The sequence below is a fragment of the Aythya ferina genome, assembly GCF_964211825.1.
Source record: "Aythya ferina genome assembly, chromosome: 12".
NCBI lineage: Eukaryota > Metazoa > Chordata > Aves > Anseriformes > Anatidae > Aythya > Aythya ferina.
In genome coordinates, this window is record NC_140308.1 from 20,946,180 (window position 1) to 20,971,171 (window position 24,992).

Below are 24,992 nucleotides of genomic sequence, written 5' to 3' on the forward strand. Positions count from 1 at the left end.
GTCAACAAATACCTCAAAAAACAAGTTCAAGAATGTTTTGCTGTCCACTTGATTTACACACCAAAAGTAACAGACAAATCTTTTATGATGAAACAGAACAGTTTTCTGTTTAAATTATACACAAGTTTATTAACTAGAAAAGAGAAATTTAAAAGTTGATTGCTTGAAGAAATAATGGAAAGAATATCAAAATGTTTAGTCTATCAACAAATTTGCCTAGAATACATCAGTGGGTGACAGAGTATTTCAACTTAGAAGTAGTGGCCATCTTGTATTTGTTACGTCAATCCTATCTAGCATTTAATTGTGATGTCCCCCTTAATCAGTTCCAGTTATTTAAATTCAGCATGTGTTTTTTTTTCCTACATTGTATGAATTGTACCATGAGCTACTTTATTATATAACACTAAAGTCTCTCTCTCTCTCTCTCACTCTGAAAGAATAAGTCCAAGAATTAAAGTATAAATTCCCATGGGGGAAAAACAAACAAACAAACAAACAAACACCAACTATTCCTTTAATGTATTTGCATCAGAAATCTTGAATAAAGTTTTCCTTATTACAACCAGTAAAACAAATATGTTGAATCCCAGAGTGTAAATTCTCCAGCAGTTATGAAACACACAAAAAAATCATACGATAAAGAACAACCCAAACCAAGTACTCCATATCTAACACAGACGTTCATGCTTGTAACTTGAATCTATGTTAGAAAATGCACCCAGGAAAGACATTTTGGGGCATGACAAAAAAAGCTAACTAAAAATTGCTGACCTTATTTTTTCCATATCACACTTTTACACGTACCTCAGAGTTAGTCATAGGACAAAGGCCAGATAAACAAATAGACTAAACAGAAGAGCAAACGGGAATTCGACAATACACGAATAAAGATGCACATTTTTTATTTCATCATCTAATCCACATACTTACAGAGTTGTGAACATGAAAAAATCAGCAAACCAGATATTTAAGCAATTAATGCTGTTATCATGATTAATGATCTCAGTGGTTATTTTAACTAAAAATGGATAGTACTTCATGTAACCTACTTAAATATATATCGCTGAAGAAGTAAGAGCATTCTAAAATAAACTCTTATTTCCGAGGATTTTTCAAAGTCACTGCTAAACAACTTTCCTGGCACTAAGCATGGAACGGTTTGCTTCAATTAAAATATTCAGCTCGCTTCCTTTTATGCTTTAAACAGGAGGTAAGACAAATCAGTAAAATCATTTTACTTTTAAGCTGCCACCTTCAGCTGCAGATGGGGTTTCCTATGGTTCCTGTCACCAAAACCCAGGTGTGCACTGCTGACTGCGTGGAAATGTCCAATATAGCCCAGGCCTAAATCTTTGGACTTGCTGCATTGCCCAAAGGTGTCAATGCCTCAGTTATCACAGAGAAATACCAATAAACTACTTTATTTTATAAAAATTGTCATGACATTTAAAGGTAAATTTTATTACTTAAACAAAGAAAACAACATAATCTACCAGTAATACAAAAACAACCTACTCCGTGGAATGACTGAAACTGCAAGTTGCCATGTTGAGGAACATGAGCTATATATACCTCAAAGTGGCAGTTTTGCTTTAAGAAACTGTCACGTGAGAGCTGCAGACTATCAGAGACCTGCCAGATGCTGGGACTACCTGCAGGCCTTAAAAGCACCAAGCTGCCTCCTGTGTTTGGCCCAGGAGCCCTCAGGGCCCTGAGCCCATGCTGCACCACAGGGTGCCCGTCTCAGCTGCGCCCTGTGCTGCTGTGGCCTTTCCAGCACTGACATCGGCCTACTCTGAGGGCTTGGCCTTCACCACCGTCCCCAGCCTGCCATCTGCACTAAGGGCCTCACCAGCTCCCTGACAGGTCCCTTCAGAAAATCTGGATGCTTCAGAAGTGCTTTTCTGCTCATAAAACCCAGCAGTTTGTCCCTTTGCATACTCTGGGAGACCTTTGCCCTAATCACAGCCTTAAATTTAAGGTTTTGGGAGCCTAATATGGCAGGATGAAACTTCATAAAAGCCCTAAATATTCTCACAAAAACAGCCAAGCAAACAGTCCAATCACTGCTCCAAAAAATAAATAAATAAACAAAAATGCATACTTAAGCGGTTTTACTACACGTATTTGAGCTGAAACAGAGCAAGTGGGGGAATATTTCCTCCAAACATCAGAGCTCTGTAGTTAAATGTGCTGGGTCTGAAGTCTCAATGTGCATTTTATTAATTCTGGCACCCCTGCTGACCTCAGTTACAGCCATAGGTTACTGCAGAGCAAGTTTATCAGGCTGCAGCTAAACAGAAGTGAGTGGAAGTGAGATCTTTTTACCAGGTTCCTTCCTCTACACTTCTAAAGTTCTTAAAAATTGCAGTGGACTAAAATGTATTACAGGAACAGGGACAAAAGTCCCTGTCAAGTACGACCAGTTACCCAATAGCTGAAACCTCATTTTATCTGTCAGTAACATGGTAGGCCATAAACAATTTAATTCCACTTCCATAAATTTTCATGGACTGTGCAGCCTATGATATTTTTATTTTTTACATTTTTTCAACAACTTTACATTTCACAGAATCACAGAATGGCTTGGGTTGGAAGGGACCTCAAAAATCATCTAGTTCCACCCCCCTGCCATGAGAAGGGACACCTCCCACTAGACCAGATTGCCCAAAGCCCCATCCAGCCTGGCCTTGAACACTTCCAGGGATGGGGCATCCACAGCTTCTCTGGGCAACCTGTTCCAGTGCCTCACCACCCTCAAAGTAAAGAATTTCTTCCTAATGTCTAATCTAAGTCTACCCTCTTTTAGTTTAAAGCCATTACTCCTCATCCTATCACTAGACTCCCTGACAAGGAGTCCTTCTCCAGCTTTCCTGTAGGCCCCCTTTAGGTACTGGAAGTCTGCTATAAGGTCTCCCAGAGCTTTCTCTTCTCCAGGCTGAACAACCCCAACTCCTGTCCATATCACAGTGTCCTGGTTACAACTGGGATTATTCAAAACAATGAGTCAATAACCAAACGAGCACTGACAATGAACTTCCCTTTTAACTTCCCTTATTACACCTCAGCTCAGGGTAGACAAAGAAATAAATGTAATCCTAGATCAACTACTGCAGAAGGTCTCACCCCCACCAGAGCTCCAGAGACATACTTTTAAAAATTTTGAATATAAAACCCTTCTCTTCTCCTCATCATATATTCTTTCCTGAGCGTTCCATAGAGGCAGACATGAAACAGGATGTTTTTTCCGTTTTTATTTATGTGAATTTTCATGACATGTCATGCACCACATTCACAGCAATCACTGACAGATAGTTAAGTTTCTAACAGGCTACAGGGGAAACCATTTTCCACCAACTGTTCTCCTATATGCCAGAATAAAATATATATTGTGGACTAAATCTCTTCCCACTTTTATCCTGCCAAAAAGTGTGGATTTTGTTTTTTAAATGAGGCTTGAATGAAATTCCATTAGCTATTCCTGAACTATGGCAGAATAACTATTCTAGCATAAGAATAAAAAATAAAAAATCTAACTGCAGATAATTGAACTTGTCTCAAATATGAGTTGTTTTCTGGAAACAAAAAATGTGAATGGACTTCAGTACAATACTTATTTGGTTTGTACAGTCTTCATTGAATCAAAACCAGTTAAAGACTATTTGATACTGTACAGTATGTCTGTGTCGGAGAAAAATATTTTTAGGTTAGCTGGGATGCTTTAACCATAGATGTCTTCTTCATGGATGGAAAAATACACCCGTTAGTGCATGCAGTTTATGCTCTAAGTATGTGGAAAGCCATCAGAAGTCAGAAGTTAGTCCAGAATTACTGTCATCACTTTTTACTTCATGATATGCCTTTTCTGTATAAGCTTAAATACAAGATGTAAAATTATTCAAAATAAATTATGTCAAAAGCAACATTATTTTATGTATATTTTTGTGATGTTCTATAGTGTTGGGTTTGGTTTTGAACCAAAATCAATGCAAGCACCAAAGAGTGAAAGATTCTGTATTTAATTTGCTGTAGATAATTAATGTAAACAGACTATATACGTTTTCACTTGGGCATGGTAAGAATTACGGCACATTTCCTCTAAGTACTGAACACTCACAAAACTTAAGTTTTTAATATGCTACCAGACTGTATTTAAGCTTTGAACAACTGAGAGAAAATTAGTAATTTTAGCTGGGCCACAGTAAGACCAAGCCTTGTTTGTGTTTGCACTTGATCCATCCAAAGGTATATTTAATATTCCTGTTCTCACAGACCCTAGAACATCATAGCCCATAATTTCCTGTATGGCTCACCTACTTCTTCAGTTTCTTTGCTGCAGAAGCTGGGCTGTAAGTTGGGAAAGAAAGAGGAAAGCAGTGTTAGCCTCTGGAATGATCACTGTAGTTGACAAAAAAGAACAGAAAATATGGATAAACCATCCTGCTACCCAAATTCTTCTATGATCCCCCATTCTCCTAGCTTGGAAAGAAAACTGGATTTTCTCCAAGGCTAGACAGGTGGCAGGGAAATATTTTTTGGTTAATTACCTCAGAATGCTGGGAAAGGTGTGCTGCTACCTCATGTCTGCATTGCACTACCTCACACTGGTAATTAAGCTGATCAGTACTGGTACATCTACCCACCAATCAAAGCTGGAGATAAGGGATATTTTGAGGAGACAAAGCATTAAACAGCATTGAATTAAGAGTTTGGGTAATCAAGATGGCACATGTTCTACTTGAAAAATAAGGCCAATCCCTCCAAAAGAGGGACAGCTGGCATGCTGAAAGTCAATCGTAACTACAAGAAATGTATTTCTTGCTTTAAGAGTCACAGTTGGGGCCTCCGTGCAGGCTTGTAGCTAATGAGTTGATAATGTCTCCTTCAGAAGAAGGGAAAAAGGCCACTACTCAAATTTGCCTTAATTCCTCTTCATTTGGGATGCTGGCATATCCAGGTTGGCTCTAATATTTATATAATGACCAGTCATGCCAATGGTGGACTCACTGACAAGCATGCTCAACCAAGTCTTAAATTAAACACAGTAATAACATTGCAAGTATTTTACTGTTTCTGAATTTTGGACATATATTGTCACAATATATTTATATTGTGACATTCCTGAAGACATCCAAATATAAACACCACTACTTTTAGTGCACTATTTTCTGTGGGGAATACTAGAGCAAAACCAATTTTGTATCGTTAACAACAGAAAAAAGAGATTTTCTGCTATCAGCCCTGAAAAAAAAAAAAAAAAAAAAAAAAAGCATCTAAAAAGCATCTTTGTGTATTTCTGTAAAGAATAGTATGGGAGATGTACTCTGCATTTCTTTGAGAAAATAATACACTACCCTGCCAAATCCATACAAATGTAAAAACAAGAATAAAGATCCGAAGTTAATGAATCTTCTAATATTTTCCAATGGCAGGATCATTTTGCCCAAGCACAAATATATGCCTGGCACTTAACACTTAACTTATCTGCAATTTGCTGCAAGTATCTCTGGAAGCACATATGTGCATGCAAGTAGCCAATTTACTGTCTAGGCCTCACAGTGGACCACTTACATATTTTCAGTCATTTTTGCTACAGCCTCCATACTTAAAATGTATGAATTACTTGGTCAAATTAGTCACACAATTAAGCATGAATGTTTTTTATAAAACTGTTCTTTAACATCACTAATCTGAGGATGCCTGGCCCTACAAATAACTTGCTGTGCAAGATACTTATAGAAATGGACTACTTCAGCCTACTAGGCCTAAAACACAAACTGCAGCAGACCTTACAAGAAGTAATCAGTATTAATTGCAGCATTAATGGGAATTTTAAAAACATAAATCAACAGATTGCACAATTTCCAAACTATTACTCCCAACAAACTTTACTCCAGATAACTAATTGCATACACTGCTCTTTAAAGACACATTCCTACCAAGTCTGAGTTAGAAACCAGCCTCAACCCTAGAAATTAAGTAACTTCAGTACTTGCTGAATTTAGCTGCTCTTTTAAAATGCTGCAAAAGTAATCTAAGTGTTAAGATGGCATGTTGAGATTGTACATGCAAAGGTGATATAGCCTGAAATGCTGCTAGACTGATCTAATAAAAATGAACAATACAATCAAATTATATGAGGTCATTAAAACTATTAAAGTCATTCATCAAACACAAAATAGATCTTTCGATTTGGGGGGAAATACTGAGACTCCAAACATCCCTCTGCAATCCCTTTCATCATTTCAGCAATTTTCAACATGTGTCCGTCCTCATCTGAGTCCACTGTCTGCTCTTCCTCCTCCTCCCCCACTTCTCCTCGAATAGTGTTCAGAGAGAACGTCAAGATGTGGGCTAATGGAGCTGGCATGAGTTGCAGTTTAATATTGCATGTGCTTAACTTTTTGTGCAACTGACCAACATGACATGTCTAACTGTATAAATGGAAGTTTTATGGTGATAAGATCAGTAGTTACTGAGATATTTATGTGACATGCTGACAGATATAAAACTACAAAGCTTGCTTTTATGCCTTACGTCCTCTAGAAGAAAAAAAAAAAAAAAAAAAAAAAAAGCACAAGATAATCTTTCTCCCATTTTTACACTTTGTAGGTTTAGGTCTCTCAAGGGAGATTCTCATTGCTTCTGGGCAGAGGAGGAAGATTATCTCCTGAAAGAAGGTCAAGATTTAAGAAAATATATTATTTTTGTGTGTATATACATGTGTACAGATACATAAATACATACATAAATATAATCTCTGGATGGAATGGAGTCCCTTTTACATTTTGATCTGGGGAATACCAACCCCTGTTCTTTCATAAGATGCTGATGTTTCCTGCTGCTAGAAAGCAGTTCCCCCCGAGCTGTGCCCACAGCTGAAGTTAAGTCTCTTCTTTACCTCCTTCTCCGTCTGATGTGAATGTTACTTCACACACCAAGAAGGTAGGCAGCTGGAGCAACCAGTAAAAGAATGGGGAACTGTCTAGTGGCAGCAAATAGGGGAGAGAAATAAAATCAAATATGTATTTTAAAAAACAAACGAACAAAAAAAGTTTTTAAAAAAATAAAGCAAGGGAGGGAGACTTGTAGGTAAACATCAGGCCAGAAGAAAAAGACTTCATTTTAGGAGACACAACTACCAGGCCATGTGCAAAAAGTACTGACCGTGAGAACAAGATAACACAGAGGACAAAGGTAACAGTAAAGCTGCAAAATAGTCAGCTGTGCTGTTACTTTCCCATGGGCTCAGACCCTTCCACACCAAACAGTGGATGTTCAGTGCCCTTCATCTCCATACAAGATGCCATTGGTGGATAGCAAGTCTTACTCCTCCTTACTCATTTTATTTCTCTGGCCTGCCTTTGCTCTTGTCTGAAATACCAAATGAAAAGGAATAAAAACAGCAGTCAAATCCAAGCTGAGGTTTTGAATAAAGTAATAGTATGAGGGTAGTGTATGATGCATAGAACCACCATATCTGTATGACCCAAAGGAGATATGAAGGTTAAGGAAGTGTGGATGGGATGTTTATCTCAGGCTTTGCCATTTATAATTACTATGTTGGAAAGGAAGTGCTGGGAGGGCGAAATTCTAAGACTTGTTAGCAATGCAGTATAAACATTTTGTTTGTTTGTTTGTTTTTTGTTGTTTTTAATTTTTTGTATGAAGTTTCTTTTACCTGCAGTACCTAGAAGGTCAGACTGAATTATTTCCCCATCTCTAAAGCACCTACACTTGCATTTGGAAGAACAAAAAGTGAATTTTTGTGAAAAGATTTAGATCTTGTTTAAAAATTAACAGTGTCTAATGGAAGTCCCCCTATTAATCATCCATCTCAAAACACTTTTTGAGGGAAATCAGAGGCCATGTTAAATCTCCGTATTCATGTTTCAGGCACCATCATTTTAAGTTTATTTTGGATAGTGTTAGAGAGACTTTGTTAGTTCTGCAAACGGACTGTGATGATTAATATAATAATTAAGATGCTTGATAATTCCCTTCTTGTGTCAAGTGGATGTGAAGGAATATGTCATCTCCTTTGTTTTCAGTTGATGTACGCACTCAGCTTGAACTGTTCAGATATCATTGAACTATCGTATGAACTATCACCTAATCATAGAACTGACAGAAATCATATTCCAACAACTGGAGGATAACCTCATATTTTAATTCAACCAAAAGTCCTAAAAGTATTTTTCAATTGTTGTTGGGTCTCCATACCACCAGTCAAAACTCAAGATCTGGTGGCTGTACCTGTCTCTAAAAATGAACTTGTTATATTGAACCAAAATCTAATTTCACAACATAGATGAAGTCATAGAAAAACAGTACTGCTGTCATTGGGTATGGTAAATGTTGGCACAAAGATGAGAGCAGAATTGAAGCATTAGCAGTAGCTAATCTGATGCACTGAATAAGAAAACAGACTGTTGTACTGAATAAGAAAACAGCAAATCAAGCAAACAACAAATCCCTAACCAAACACAAACTATTTTCTGTTCTTCCCTCCTATCCATCACCTTTGCTGCTCATTGCACAGTGACAGTCTTTCTTCTTTAAAACAGTTTTGCAGTTTTGCCAGACAACAGTCTGTTACAGTATACATAAATGAGATTTTTTTTAAGGGACATTAAGGATGCATGTGACAAAACAGTAGCAGCTTATCAGACATGAACTAAAATCCGTTACTGTATTTTAGCTTATTGATCTACTGTAAGCTTCTCAGCATTGTCTAATTTAAATAAAACTTCAATTTGTAACAATACTATAAATAGAAAGCAATATTGATCAGAGTGCCACCAGCCTGCTGAACTTTTGTTATCACTGAAGCTTGACCAGTTAATGTTGAATGTTACAATTTATTACACTGCAAAGTACAATACAACACAATAGCATTTAGATTTATAAACAAAGAAATGCTGAACTACTGAAAGCAAGTTCAGTCAGCTCAGAACAAGAAGAATATTCTGAATATTCCACAGCACTATATCCCAAACTGAGGAAATATTTCATTACCTCTATGATACAAACACCTGTTAACTCTGCTGAAGACTAAGGAATCTGATTTCTTTTAGACTCTTTTAAACCCCAGCAAGACATCTGATGTCCATCAGCAAACATTCATCACTGCTGTGGTTGTTTTTTTGAGCTTTGGAGGACCATTACCAGTTAAGATGGGTAAACAATGTCTCAGGAGACAGCACCTTCCTGACAAATAGAGGCAGATACCCAGACCCTGAGTCACTTCTTTTCTTCCACTCTTCATAAAAACTTAATAGATGTGAAAACAGCATACTCACATATGTACTAAACACGTACCGGGGTAGATTCCACATATGTGGGCTGTTCTCAGGCAGCAAGCAATAAAATTCTCTAGACAAAAAATATTTCATTACAGTTCTTCCACTCCTGAAGGTGCGTTGGTTCGAGGATATTGCTGATGGATCTTAATGCAAGCTTGGTTTCCCTGCGTTCACCACCCAGCAAAGTAGTGGTGTTGCTTCTCACAAAGTATGTGCTCACCTTTAGCTGTACATGTGGAAGAACTCATGGTGCTCTCCTCCTCTTGAAGAGTAAGGCCACTGGGATTGCCTGCAAGACAAAAGAGTGTCAATGCAAACAGGAATCAGGGTTTTGCTTCAGACTAGAGTAAAGGCCACATAGGAGAGCCTCTATCCTCAAGCATGGGAAGAAATCCAGGACACCTTCAGTTTTCTCTAAAAAGATTTAAGCTAGCATTTGCTGGGGAAGAAGCTGTAAAAGAAGTAGAGGGCTTCAATGATATCCTGTTTTAGAGAAGAATACCTGCCCCTTGCTTTGGAGAGGGCAGTGAGGGACAGACATGCAGAAACACCCATTTGGGTGGGAGAAAGAAGGCATCTGCAGCTTTTCAGCTACTAAACAGTGTGGCAAAAACACATCCATAGCACTGATATCACCCTTATTTGAACTAGAAAACAATAATGTAAATAAGGTGATATAAGTATGCAATTTCACTCTGCAGAGCTCAATGTCTATTAGTCTTCATCCAAAATAAAGGTCACCAGACAGTAGGTTACACCTCTTCTTCCTTTAACAAAGAATATAATCCTGTAAAATGCCTTCAGGCTGGGGAATTACTTTTTTTTTTTTTTTCTCCAATTGGGCAACTAAAACACTGCTCATGTAGAAACAATTTTTTGTTTATTTATTTTATTTTTTCTTATTTAAAGCAAGAACAAATATTTTGAAATGGTTTCGAGTGAATGGGACATGATTTAACAGTCTTGTGGACAGGGTGTGCAATTACTAGATTAGCCTTTTAGGCTTTCATTCGATATTCAGTATGTCTTTATACAGTTTCGATAGAGATATCATTATGTATATGTATATATATGTATATCATGACTAGATAGTGTTTTAGTGATAACATGGTGTTAATATGTCTACTATTTACAGGCATGTGCACTTCTAGTATCACCTGACACATACAGATATGCTGATATTCCTACTGTGCCAGCATTTCTGTGAATGTAGTGCAGCCCTTCTCAGTTAAAAAAAAAAAAAAAAAGAAAAAAAAAAGAAAAAAAAAGTTAAAAACAAAACAACAACAACAAAACATGCCACCAATAAAACAAAACAACAAAACCCCAAAAGGACAATTTCTTTGTCAATATCTTTAAAGCTTCATCTTTAGATAGCACAAATGCAGGATACCCAGTTTACAGAGATCAGGCAGTTCACAAATTATTAAAATTCCTTGTTCAGAAATTTTAGAGGGATTTGGGAAATATAACTGACATTTGGTAATTTCCTACTTAAAATGTAATTTCATGTGAAATTGTATGGCTGTTCTTTAAACTTTCTTACTAGAAAAAATAAATTCTAACCTCAAATAATATCTTAAATTTCAATTTAAATAATTCCCCAGCTATAAAATGTATAATTATGAATTTTCAGTTTTATGTTTACAGAATCTTCAGTATGCACAATCCTTAGTTCCATAATTCCAAGGAACTTACATAATATTTTATATCTTTGCAAGTGATTACAACAGTACAGTGTGATTTGTTACAAAAACTGTTGCAAACATACCAGGAAAAGATAAATTCAAATTTAAGTTAAATAAATAAATAAATAAATAAATAATATTAACTAAGTAAAATACAGAATGTCTCAATCTGTTGCAAGAAAATTTGCAAGCAGAAAAAAGGCTGTATTCACTGAATATTTTATCCATTAAAAAGTATTCACACCAGCTGAATCAAAAGTTTGGCTTTTACATCCTCATTTGCCTTTTGCAGCTGTCAAGCTCTGGTCTGAACACCACATTTCTTGACATCTGCTGCCAAAGTCTTGTTTAGCTTATGGATCCACAACTGGACAGAGGGAAAAGGAGGCCTGATACAGGCCAGAAGATAGACAAGAGCAGAGTTGAATAAAGACAGATCAGGTGAAAAGGAAATGAGATCTGGAAAAAATCAAAAGACAGGAGGCGTAGGAAAGGACAAGAACACATATGGGAGAAGATTTGCAGATTGAAGGTTATAATAATGGGGAATGGCAGCTAAGAGACAATGAAACCAGCAAACAGATGGAAGGAAAAAGGACAAAAAAAGAAAAATAAAGTTCAAAAGTGCCAGAAATAGAGCAGGAGCTATTTAACAGAGAATTGACTGAGAGAGTGAAGGGAAGAAAGAAACCTAATGGAAAATAAAAGTTTGACTATTAAAAGAAGCCCCTATGTTATTCTACTTCAGGATTCCACATCAGGAAGCTATATTTCTTTTTTTTTTTTTTTTTTTTTTTTTTTTCCCCCAAGGAAGTCCAATAGTTGGAATAGTTTCAGTGCAAATGTAGGGCTCGTTAGAAAAAGAACATATAACCAAACCTCCTGTACACTTTTAATGCTAATGATATCCATATTAAATAGTCCTACAAGAATTAACCAGATCCTTCAGAGTTGTTGTCTCCATTTCTCTGTATATAAACAGTAAGAATTCCATAAGGCAAATAAACACCTCTTGCCATCTGCTGAGAAGCTGCACTAAGTCTCTTTATGAGTTTGTTTTAATGAAAATCTTTTCGGAGATGCATGGTATGTAACATGACCCATCAGTGTTTCAGTTTCATAGCCCTTATTAAGGTAGACACATAAAAAATGTGGTAGGTTCCCTGTCTTCCAAGGCCTATATATGAATTACTGAACACTTTAAAAATTGCATATTAATTTCTATAGGCTTTACTTAAAGAAAACAAACAAACAAAACAAAAACAAAACAAACAAAACAAAAAAAACTTGTCAGTTACCATGGACCACCATATATGCATACTACTATAAAACCCCACATATTTCAAACAATTACAGATTGCAATCGTTTTTTTGTTTTGTTTTAATATATAAATGTGGTATATACTTAGACATTTTAAAAACTCATAGATTACACTGTAAGGGTTATTGCATTTTTTTATTCTTTTACTACCAGTGAATTACGTATTTACATGGATAAAGCATCTGTGTAGCCAATGGAAAACATTCATGTTATCTTCCAATGCAAATAGGAAGTAATCTCAAATTTCTTGCCATTGACCAAAGGAAGACAAAATAATATCTGAAAACAAATTAGGATTAATATTAATTGCATTGGTACTTCATATTTTTTGTTAAATATAAGGTACACCAAAGGACTGGACCCCAAAAACATGAATAAAATGAAGTATGCTTACTCAAGCTAGTAAAGCCATTGACTCTAATTTACAACATGGTGGCAGGATTTTTCTTTAATACATTTCAAATTATAATGGCTCATTCACTTAAATTAATACTTTGTGATTTATAAGAACCAAAGATGGAGTTACCCCAGAACTACCATATTGTGAGAATAACAGTGCCCCACAGCATCTGTTATGATTTGGAGGAAAAAATATTTATTTTTTTTCCTACCAGGTTTCACAAAATAGCTCTTTCAAGGAAGAAATAACACACAGAAGTGCCAGGCCTTAGCTGATAAAAAATTAGCAAAGGTCATTATACCAGGAAAGTGAGAATAACTCAGATTGTCTAAGGATTTGTCCCAGTGGAATCATCTTAGATTTACCTGTCCCAAGGATCTGTTCCATATTGCAAGGAATGTTCATGCGTAAACATAGTACCTCTGCATCCACTCTGGATATAACTGGGTTATCTTCCTTCTCCTTTCCTGCAGAAGCAATAAAAAGTAAAAGTAGCAGTAAGGAAAAATTTGGTTATAAAGGCTTAATTTCCATTTGAGAAAGAAAGTGGTCTTCAGCAGTATAAACTTCCACAGGTACAGTTGTACTGTCCACAGTAATTATAATCTCATCCCTAACTGCGGTAGGCATATACAGTAACTAAGCAGTCTGGTCGTGAGACATCTAGTAATGGACAGACAAAAGCCTCTCAAATATAAAGAGTCAGGAATATTTCAAAAAGAAATAAATGGGTGAATGTTTACGTGATATTATATCTGCTTGATAAATAATTTTAATATGATAAGTAAAAGTGGCCATTGAACATGTGATAAACCAATCAGCTCCTAGCTTTTTTCCTAGTTGTTGTTGTTTGTTTGTTTGTTTGTTTTGGGGGGGTTAGGAGTGGGAATTGTGGCTTTAGGCTATTTTTAAATGTATATTTTGTTTAAATTAAAGCCCCAGGTCTGTCCTGATGTAATTTTTTTTCAGCTAGTCAGGTTATGAACCCCTGAAATAAAGGTGTTTTTAATGGAAAGGCTGACAACCCCTTAAGTGTAGTCCTGTGAATGATGGCACCTTGATCACAGTTGGAGAAAATCTTCAGTGTGATATAAGCTACTGAACTAAATTGTAAAATGACAAGGACTGAGTGAACAGTTTTTAATACAGATAATATTGTTCATGTAGTCTATAAATATAGAATTAAATGTTGACCTCTATCTCCCATGTCAAAAGTCAAAGTCAGTGTCAGCACATATTGTTTTTATTTGTTTCAAGAGAAAAATAGATCAACAACATTAACCTCACAATGAACAGAGAATTGAATGAATTAAAAAGCAGTACCCCATAAATCCCTTTCCTTTTATTGGCACAGTGATAAAAATGCCTAGGGCTTAGAGGAAAAGGGTAGTGTCAGACACTAGTCTGAGATGCTCTATGTACACAAAGCTGTACATCACATGCTACAACAGAGGAACAGAGATATTAAGATTTGTACAGTCTTTTACGTAATACACAATATCCATCACATTGTGTCATAGCACCTGGTAAAACATGGCATGTCAGATATCCCTAAAACAAATAGGTTATCACAAGATTGTTTTAAAGCAACGTTACCTTCTACCTACCTTTGAAAGATACATTTCACAAAATAGATTAAAAGACTTCATTCAATACTGCCCATACTTACAGTGTCCAAATAATTCAAGACAACACCTAGAAAAGATTCCACTGTGTTTAGAGAGTCACTTGCTTTGCTGTATGGGTATCTCTTTAAATCAGTAATTCACTCTGATAGGACTGACAGATTTGACATTTTTCCCCTGTTTAAAAAGTCTTTTTTTTCTTTTTCTTTTTTTTTCCAAGACACCACACAATAATGAAGGCCCCTGTTTCACAATGCAATGGTTAATTTGACAGTTAACTAAAATGAGTAGTTTCAATTGAAAATTCAGTTTAATTGCAACTTTTGGTGCTGCATAATTAAACTGAAAATGTTCTAAAAATTCACACAGTCAAAACTAGGACAGAAACAAAAGCATATTCACGTTGGTTTAGGGTTTTCTAATCAGACTCTAGAGAAACTGACAAAGAGTAACATTTAAAAGTGAATCAGTTAAACACAAGAGAAGGAATGGCATCATCGGAAAAATTCAGCTGTTAGTTTCTGTTTACTTTTTCTTATCCTTCTGCAGCTTGTAGGATATACACAAATTCTTTTGGTTTAATGCTCCAGTGATTATCAGTTGGCAATGTTGCATCATGTGAAAAACATTTTACAGCATTTGCACTGTGCATAAGCACACAAAAGCAACTAATTGCAATTTTTGTCAAATCTGGACCATGTTCTCTCGTAGTTTAGTGGAACCAAATGCTGCATTTGTTCTTGAAATGGACTGGCTGACGTAGAGTTTCACCAATAAAGTATAAGCTTGGAGGGAAATATTAACTTGCACTTACTGCTGAAGGCTGATATGCTGAAGCTAATCTATATCTCAGAAAATGCCAATGAGAAAAACATTCTCGGGCTGAACATTCACAGGGTTTGAAAGAATTTTACAGCTGGCTATAAAGAGCAACTTTTCTGCTTCACATGTATTCATGCAGCTCCTGGGCAGAACCAGTCATGGTGCTTTTCATAGCTGGATGATCAGAAGACTTCTCTGTAACTTCTAGTAAAGAGGCAAAAGCTTATATTTTATTATACTAAAGGATTATTGGTGTGTAGGGCAATATTAAATGTCTATATAAAGCAAGTCACTTCGGGTCACGCTGAACTTGTAAACATGAAATCAATGCTTCACATAGACAAATAAAGCCCAAACTGGGTAGAGCTTTCTGACACATGGTTGGTAAAATTAACTTCAATGTTGGTTTTAAAAGATCTACTTTTGATTCTATGAATACTGCCTACTACACAGAAAAACAGGATGATGCGTTTGTTACAAGAACATGAGGAAACTACATTTAATTTTCTCTTTATAATGATTTGATTCAAAATGTGTTCCTTTTCCCATTAACCTAGATTGCATATTGGTAGCTTTATATGATTTTAAGCTTAAAGCTTAGCTGCCACAACAGTTGGATAACAGATGCGTCAACACTATAGTGAGAATAATATGGGAGTTCATGGTAGGTGGTGGTTGTGCTCCACAGAGAAGAAAAACTAAGTTCCATGTTATGACTTGTGCCCAGGTAGCAGAGTGGACGCACAGACAGCTGCCAGTCCACACCAAAGCCCATTAGGACAGATCTGTTAGGAATGAAGTTCTGTCAAAAGGGAATGAAGAAAGTCACAGAACTGATTCCAACACTAACAGGACTTCACAAACAACTTGCAACTTACAATATAAAAAAATAAAAAAAAATCAGGAATATGAAGAGGAAATAAAAAGTGATGGGCAGCATTGATACTAACTGATATAAACAAGCTTTATTTGTAAAAAACAGTGTCCCAGATCATACTTAATTACAATTTAGGAAATTCAGCAACCAGCCCTGTGATACGCGCTTTCTGTTTGTCATTGTCCCCCAGATTTTTGAAAGCTTTCTAGTGTTGGTCATGTAGAAGGCAAAAATTATTTCTCCAAACATCACCCAAGAAGTCTGGCACCAAATGCAGTGTGAAAGATTGCAGATATATACTATCTGGGATAAATTAATCAGCTCAAGTCTCAACATGGATGCTCTTATACATTATAAATTGCATACCTGGATGTTAGGCATGTCTGTGATTTTCAGCAACATTTCTTATTCAGTTTTGAAATATGTAGATACCTATTCAAAAGTACGGTATTAAACTATCATAGCCTTTTTTTCTAACAAATCATCAATGTTAAATGACAACACCCTAGATTTATCAAAAATTGAAGGTGTATTCAGCTTCTGCAACATTCTTTTCCTTAAATTCAGTGAATTCATAGAAAGAATCATAGTTCATGTGTTTTTATTATTATTACCGTTATTATTTGATATTTTAATATACTAAATATATTATTATTTCAGAAGTAGTGAAATGCAGATAATTTCAGCTAGTTGAAATTTTAGCATAAACTCCAAAAACTTCACACAAACTTAGCAGACTGATTCCAGTTATAGAGAAGCAAATAAGCAAGTGAGCATTGTAATAATAATTAGTTTAAATTCTCTGATACAAGGAAGCGTCAACTTCTACTTTCAGAGCTGAGGAAGACAGTCATATGCTTTTACTTCCCATAATAGAGAATTCACTGTTAACTGAGATTCAGATTCCATGTGTTTGGCCTCCCTACAGATACAAAAATTCTATTCTACAGAGTTCTATCAAAAAGCTCTCACTGGTAACAAAACAAACAAAAAAATATACCATGGCAAAATGCATTCATCCAGATGGATGTAAAGGTATTGAAATCTGCAATACCGACTGCAGAAAATAAGTAATCATAAGTACAGTTTACCTTAATTTCTTGAAACCACAGTCATGTGGAAGACTACTCTTTTCTGTTCAAATAGAAAACATGTAATTATCCATTCTTCCAGCATACTTATATCCTATGTAAGGATATATGGGTAACCTTTAAAAGTTGGTTGGTTTGTGTGTTTTTTGTTTGTTGCTATCTTTTTACCTTTCCATGAAAATAATAATCAGATGTTAAGTAGGTAAGATAGACCAATATAAAATCTTTAAAGGCTGTTAAGAACTTATTGCTAGAAAAACAGAATTTAACAGAAGAAATTATGCATCACATTTTCACATCTGGGTTTGCAGAAATAGCTTTTGCAACTTCCATGCTTCTCTCTATGAATGTACTCTTATTGTCAGTCTTTTGGTCTATTTGAAGAGAATTAAGGACAACCACAGAGCTACATATGCCACTCAAAAACACAAACATGCTCTGTTTTATCATGGAAAATTAAATAAGGGCACAGACGTTAAAAAAGGGAGAGACTCGTTAGATTCTATGTTGAAAGCAAGCTACAAACCATTCAGAATTCATCCTTCTCATTTACACTATAATACATTTGTGGGATCTAGTTTACTAGAAATTTTCTAGGAGAAAAGAAAAGGAAATTAGAGTAATAAAAAAGTGCCAAAGTGCATGAAGTGCTCACAAACTACTATTGCTTTGCTGATGCTGAAGAAGAGAAGAGGCCAGGGTTTTGTCACAGTTTTGATGTGCTGCTGATACAATTCTGTTCCTTCAGTGCAATCTGAAAAAATAATTTATATACATTACTTAATGCATGGACAAGCCAAAAATTTTTATTATTATATTATTTTTTACCCATTTATGGTTTCAAATTAATGAAATGACATGAGGCTGAAGCCAATGACAATTGCTAATCTGTAAGCAACAGCAAGCAAGGAAAAGCTGATAGGAGTACAGCTGTTTTATTTTAATTGCGGAATGATTTCATGTTGCAAGCACTCAATATTCACAGCAAATTAAAAATAATGAAGTGAATTGATACCAATGATATTTTTTTACCTACTATCCCTTTGTAAATCTATTTCTTCACACAAATTGACATGTCTAATTGATACATACGCTATTATTCCTCATTAGTAGGCTGAATAAAATAATTCTTGATTAAATTTATTGCAATTTACAATCCAGCATAATGTTTGCAAGCTATAAAAGTCAATCAACAGGAAACAAGAAAAAAAAAAAAAAAAAAAAAAAACCAGATAACATTATTACTTCTCATATATACACAATAATTTTGTGAGTTTCATGGAACCTTCCTAAGCATTTTCTGTCCTTCTCGGGAGCCAACGTCCACCTTCAACAGGTCATTCCTTTTTTTTATGTCTCCATAAATGTATTTCAGTGTGTCTATTCTTCACTTTTTTATATATATATAAATATCACATCTAATAAGTAAATTATTTGTGTATTTAGAAATTTGTTAGAAGTTGTCTGAAAGAGTTAGTCCTCTACTAACACTCTAATGAAGTTAGGCAGAACAGCAAATGATGCCTTCAAGTCTGCAGGTCCGATTTACTTTGGCATTACTACCTTGTTTTATTTATTTTGTGTTAGAAGGAAAAAAAAAAAAAAAAAAAAAAGAGTAAAAAATATAAGAGAAAAGAAAAGAAATAAAAAAAAATAAAGCAACTTGCAGAAATTTGGTATTTTGATGTAATAAAGACAGTCATTTGAACAAGAAATTTGAGAAGCAAAATATATATGCTATAATGGAAAGTTTTGAAAATGTATATTTTATAATGCAAAATTTCCAGCCAAAAGGAAAACTGAATCAATGGCAGGTCAGTCTACTCTTTATAATTGTAACTTATTCCACATCTTGCCCTAGCCTCCACTATTTTGTAGGAAATTCTGTGGTATTATGAAACCAGCAGAGCTACTATTTTGTTATTCTCTTCTCTAATGGGAATAAAAGTATGTCATGACCAGACCATTTCTATGGCCTATTGCTTCTATTTTTCTGGAGAATGCTGCCAGCTGGTATATGATTGCTGCCCTCTTAAGCTGGGCTTCAGAAACTTGAGAAATAAGTTACACAAAAATGCAGTATATGTGCTATATTTTGTACAGACGTAGAATAGCCTTCCTACTTTTGTCATCTTAACTTAATTATTTCTTTGGAGGAAGAGCTTCTGATGGTCTGAGTGTGTCTGTGCCCTGATTGTAGTCTATGTCTCAAGTTGTCCAGATAGTCTGAAAGAAACTGCTCAGAGAATCAGAAATTATTCCATAGGACCACAGAATCAGAATTAAAGAATGAACTGTATTGTGAATGCTTTTCACTAGTATTACATATCATGCTCTCTGTAAGACGTGAAATAAAAATTTATTTTCAAAACATTACATTTAGGTTCAAATCTAAGTTCAATTCATAGAACTGTTTGGGCAGCTGCCATCTAAAACTTTAAAAAAGGAAATACATAGGCTCGCACAAGGAATTGAAGTTAAGATGCATATTTTAGAGTTGTCACTTGAAAGTCCCCTTCAAAAACAATGTTATTTATTGTACAGATATTTTAGATTTAGAATTGCATTTTTATTCAACATATTTATTTATTTTTTTCTTGCTTGGGAATTTTGATTTACATTTTGTAAAAGGCAATGCCTATCAGTTCAGGAAGACTGATAACATTTTAAAGTCAATCCTTACATTACAAAAATAAGAAGAGGACTTAACCAACAAGAACAGCTGTTTCAGGATTCATTTCCTATTTGGTATGTATTATTCAGCACAGTAAACAAAGCTCCAAAGTAAAGATTACTTTTAAGGGTGACCAAAACTATTTCCATGCTATACATATACATACATGTATATATGCTATCCACAACTGGGCAAAAGTAATCAGGAGCTATAGCAACCACAAAGAATTATTTAAGGTGAAGTCCAAAATACATATCCTCCATGTCACATTTAGCCTCTGTTGTCAAAGGTAACTAATTTTTTAAACCTTTTCAGCCTATTTTTCTGGACGATATTTTAGAAGTAGTGAGCATATCCTATTCATTCATTCAAATTAAGGATGCTATCTCAATCTACACACACCCAAAGAGGTTAAAGGCTTCAGAAGCCAGATGCCAACAGCTGGACAATAGGCAATCAGTCTCTGGGCACAAACAAAACAAGGGTCACAGGCAGTGCAGCTGCCCCACAGAACGCAGGGCTGTATGGGCAGAGTTGTCACCCCGTGAAGAACCTGGCCATAGAAAATGATGCAGCAGAGGGCTGCAGGAAGCTCTCTTTCCAAGGGAATAATGGGGACTGGTGTGGCTGGAGACATCACAGACCAGCACAATGTCTGAGGGCACTCCCAGGGTGGGCCAGCTAGGCAGCCCTGCTTCTGACTGCTGTTGCAAAGCCACAAAACTGACTTTTATATTTCAACACACATTATCTTGTCATCTCTTTTAATCTCAGAATACCGCATTAATAATAATAATACACATGGTGGAAAAGATTATGATCAGCCTTAAACACACTGTTTTCATTCAGCTTTAACAAATTCAAGAATAAGACTATTTTGTGAATGAACATAACAAAGTGAAATTCAATAGTCTAGTTAATCCAAGCATATTGAAATAAAATTGTGTGTGAGAGAGAGAGAGAAAGACAGGAAGAGAAAGTGTAGTGAGGACCCACTGTCCTCACATATTAACTATTCCTATTATAATAAACTTTGGATAAGCAATGAATGTAAGATCACAACTCTAAAATATATTCTGCTTAATATTGCTATTAGCTGCAAACATAAAAAATCTATAATAATCTAGCTTACTAACTTTTAAATCTTAATGACATTTGAAAAGAGTAAACATATATATATATATATATATATATATATATATATATATATATATATATATATATTCACTCATCTTATTATATTCACCATACAAGAAAACAAAGGTATTATCCAATTGAGTCTATGCCAAAAGGAAGCACATGTTAAAATCCGGAATTTGATACCCATTCCAAATACAAGAAGTAACAAATTTGGTGACAAAGCTGTCAAAATATGTTCCGCAAATACACTGGCAAGAGATCTGGACATACTAAAGAAATTCAGTGAAACAAAATAGGTGCCAAATGGGAATGTGTGACAGTGTGTTCAAAAATACATTTCGACCAAAGCAGGAACGCTTCCAACAAAGAGATTCGCTACATAAATTATCATGAAACTAATAGAAATAATTGGCTAGTGATTTCAAAATATTACATATACTTTTAATGTTATCAAAGAACTGTGTTGTGAACCATGTGCGATTTCTTGGCGATTTAATTTTTGGCCACACAACACCATTTTTAGACGCAAATGAAAATACTATATCCCATACTGCAAGTCAATCTGCAGTTTTTGAAATCATGCTGAGCTTCCAAACGCTTTGAAATGATGCTAGGAAAAATACTATAAAAGTCTGAATACCCTGGAAGAGTGCAGGCCTTGCAGGAGGTCTGCCAGACATGTGTCCCTACAAGTCTAGAGAAAGCATAAAAAGCAAAGGCATCATCAATGAGCTCTCCAACAGAAGACAGTGATGTCTGCAGTCACATCATCCCAAGCAACCACTTTAGTGTAGGTATTGGTCTTTCCAGCTTTTATTAGTGCCAGTACATGCTGGTGCTCTCCCAGCTCATGACTAAAGGTACATAGGTACAGGAGGCCATCACAGTTGTGTAAGTCTAACAGGAGCAGGTTAATTTTTATGCAGTGCCATATTACAGCCTTTTTTTTTTTTTTTTTTTTTTTTTTTTTTGACAAAAATAAAGTCAGTTAAATGCTTGCAGGTACCTCTCTGAACACAGCTCAGCTCTGCAGGAATACTTGCGTGAGCAGCAGTGCCCAGGCCAGGCTACGCCACAGTGCTAAGCTGGGAGGTGCTGCTCCATGGAGCTGCCCGCTCACATCCTTAACACACATGGTGTGCAAACTTCTGCTGGTTAATGGCTCTCCATAAATATAACGCTTTAAAAAATTAGAGCAAGCCACTGTACACTACTCAGAAAGGAAACAAAAAGAGGCCAGGTGGTGCATATATACATGTATAAAGTCAATGCTCTTCAATGTCAAATTATTTCCTTTCATTCAGTCAATAAAGAAGTAGACTATCACACAGTAGCACTCTTACTATGCATAAAGCATCAGCGTAGTACAGCAGTATTGGCAGCAGTATGCCAGTGCAGCTTTCTGCAGTCCAGATGTGCACATCAGCTGCAAACTTATGCCATGAGAGTACACTGCAATTTCAAGTGCCTTCTCAGATTAAGTTGAAAGCTTAAGGTCCGGAGTATCTGGGGTTAAAACCTGGTCCACCTGATGTGTACGGAGATATATCCATTGATTTCACCAATGCCTATTATAAGCCACAAAGGTTTCAATACTACATTGATCAGGACCTCCCATTAGGGCACTAATCCAAGGAAATATTTGCCCTATGCTTACTCTCTAAAAAAATTCATTGCTTATTGTTTAATGCTCATGCACATTGTGAAATTCCCCCATTATTATGGGGACCGAAGAAATGCATGCTGAACTTGGGGCAGCACAAAATTTGCAATTGTCCTAACTCCTGGCAAACTAATGCCTTACCCTTGAAACAAGTCCCTGAGAAAGTCCTCTCCTGCAGACAAGCTTCGTCCTAGTGCAAAAATATCAATTTTCCTGAACAACCTGAAAGAAAAAGAGGAAGCAATAAATAGGCCATAACTCCATCTATTCAACTGCACAGAGAACTTTCCAGAAAAGCCTTTTCCAGTGCATGTTATTACTTCTACCACCTTCTCAACACACTGAAGGGCTGCTGCCATGCCCCAGTGCTGCCCAGGTGCTGGCAGGCTCCTGCTCCCCCAGGGCTGGTGAGGCTTGGGAGCAGGGTGAGAAAAGGAAAGCACCACCTTCAACTGCAGCAGAATGTAGCCAGAAGTTCATGGCTTAGTTTTGGAAAAACGTTCCATTTTTTTACAGTACCTAAATGGTGTTTGCCACTGTAGACAATCTTCTTACTTGCTATTATAAGCTTTGTTCTGACTTTTTTTTTTTTTCTTTTTTTAAACCTTAGAATATAATTGTTGATATTGGTTACAGGGCTTTAAAGATAGGCCTTGTTCGCTGGACTAATGTATTTACTAAAAAAAAAAAAACACTACAAACAACACAGACTAAGCTACCTAACCAACATTTTTTCTGCTGTGTGAGCTCTTAAAATTTAATATCCTGTTAAGCAGTATTAACTTTTAAGTTGCAATAAAATCAAATAATTGTATTTATCAACTTGTTTTAATTACCAACCACAGATAAGCATATGTCCTACTTAGCCTGTGAAAATCTGAATGTACACCTGCTCCAACAAACAGTCTTTAAAATGAGACATGAGGAAAATATTTGAATTACATTTCCCTGTTCCAACATACCATTTTAAAAAAGCACTTTCAGCACTGAACTAGGCCTTTACAGTTAAGGCATTTTACAAGATGATACTGAGCTATGTTTCCTGTCTATGAAGAAGGCACCAGCATATAAAATGGTAGTGAATTTGCATTACCTCCAATCCATCATTCTTTGAGTGCGCAGGAAAAACCGTGAGACCTGCTGCAACAAAGCACAGCCTTGTGTTGACAGATTCTTATTTAAGTGACTGTGAATACAACAATTCCACAAATAATTTGTCAAGTGTGTGGCTGAACTAGCTCTGAACCCTGATAAATACCAACTCTCCTCACTGCTACAAAGGCATGACGTTCTGTGTGCGGGCAGTGAGTAACAAGCAACAGGATTTAACAATCGATGCTACTATATTTCTCTTTTCTTTGTGGTTAAAAGAACCTTGAAGGGTGGCTCTTTCAGCAGTGTTAAGTACTAGTGGTGGCTATGCCTTGCAAATCTAAGTAATACACTGCAGGCTGAGGTGGAAGGAAATAGCATGCCGCATCCATTTTTAGCTGCATTTAAAACGTATGGTTTACGTTCTTTGCTGAAAAACAGTCCTTGCTGTATAGTTAGCAGATTCTTGTGTAATACTGGCTATTATTAAGTGGACCTCTTTCAAATTATGATAATAAGACACCTGCTTTCCTGAATTTCACATCCTAGGGCATACATTCGTACTGGGGTAATTCAAGAGAGCAGGCTCTTTTTAGGAAAAATAACACAAGCACTAGGTGAATACACATACATATGTACACATTAATAGAGGGGAAAAAACCACTCCTTCCAGGTATTCAGTTGAAATCAAGAGGGCATTTTTCTACCATGCAGCGCATTCTAAAGGCATTACGGACACGTGAGGGGAAAAAAAAAAAAAAAAAAAAAAAAAAAAAAAAAAGTAAATCTAATCAGTCTTGAAGCTAGCAATATATACATAGATGTCTCTTGCAGACATAATTTAGTATGCATTATTAATTTATTTTTCATAAACCTCTCCAGCTACAAAAAGGATAAGTGGAAATGTGCCCCCACATTGATGATAATGCTCATTTGTCAGGCAGGAGTGAACGTATTAACAAATTTCCCCCTCCTGAAATCCCATCCTAAAGGGTATTCAGAATCTTCTCTGTAGAAAGACTAGACATGCCTATTTCAAACAAGATTATTCCAGACATTTTAATAAAGTACCAACCTTTAATGGTACATGAACTTCAGTATACCATTTGCCAGGCAAAACCTGCAAACTCTGGACAGCAAAACATTATCATCATATTTCTGTAAGTCAATTATATGTATGCTTTTTACTCTAAAATAATAATGTCAATAGAAATAATTGTGATACTATTAATGAGTCCTAATGTAAAATGCTAATTATTTATTGTTTATAAAACAATTTTAAATAATGTAG

The 24,992-nt window shown here is 35.8% G+C and overlaps 1 long non-coding RNA gene across 3 annotated transcripts in view; it reads right to left on the reverse strand.

Moving 5' to 3' along the window:
- Nucleotides 1-15,571: 15,571 nt before the first annotated feature.
- LOC311443144 overlaps nucleotides 15,572-24,992 on the reverse strand; it is an 18,458-nt gene continuing 9,037 nt past the window's right edge. The window contains exons 2-6 of one of the 3 annotated variants that reach the window (XR_014697089.1): nucleotides 24,777-24,830; nucleotides 23,703-23,749; nucleotides 22,751-22,831; nucleotides 17,788-17,886; nucleotides 15,572-15,966 (exon numbers count right to left, since the gene is read on the reverse strand). This is a non-coding gene — a long non-coding RNA (uncharacterized lncRNA). Of the gene's footprint in view, nucleotides 15,967-16,132; nucleotides 17,887-22,750; nucleotides 22,832-23,702; nucleotides 23,750-24,776; nucleotides 24,831-24,992 lie in introns of those variants that run through there. The other 2 variants (XR_014697091.1, XR_014697090.1) reach the window with 2 other exon arrangements.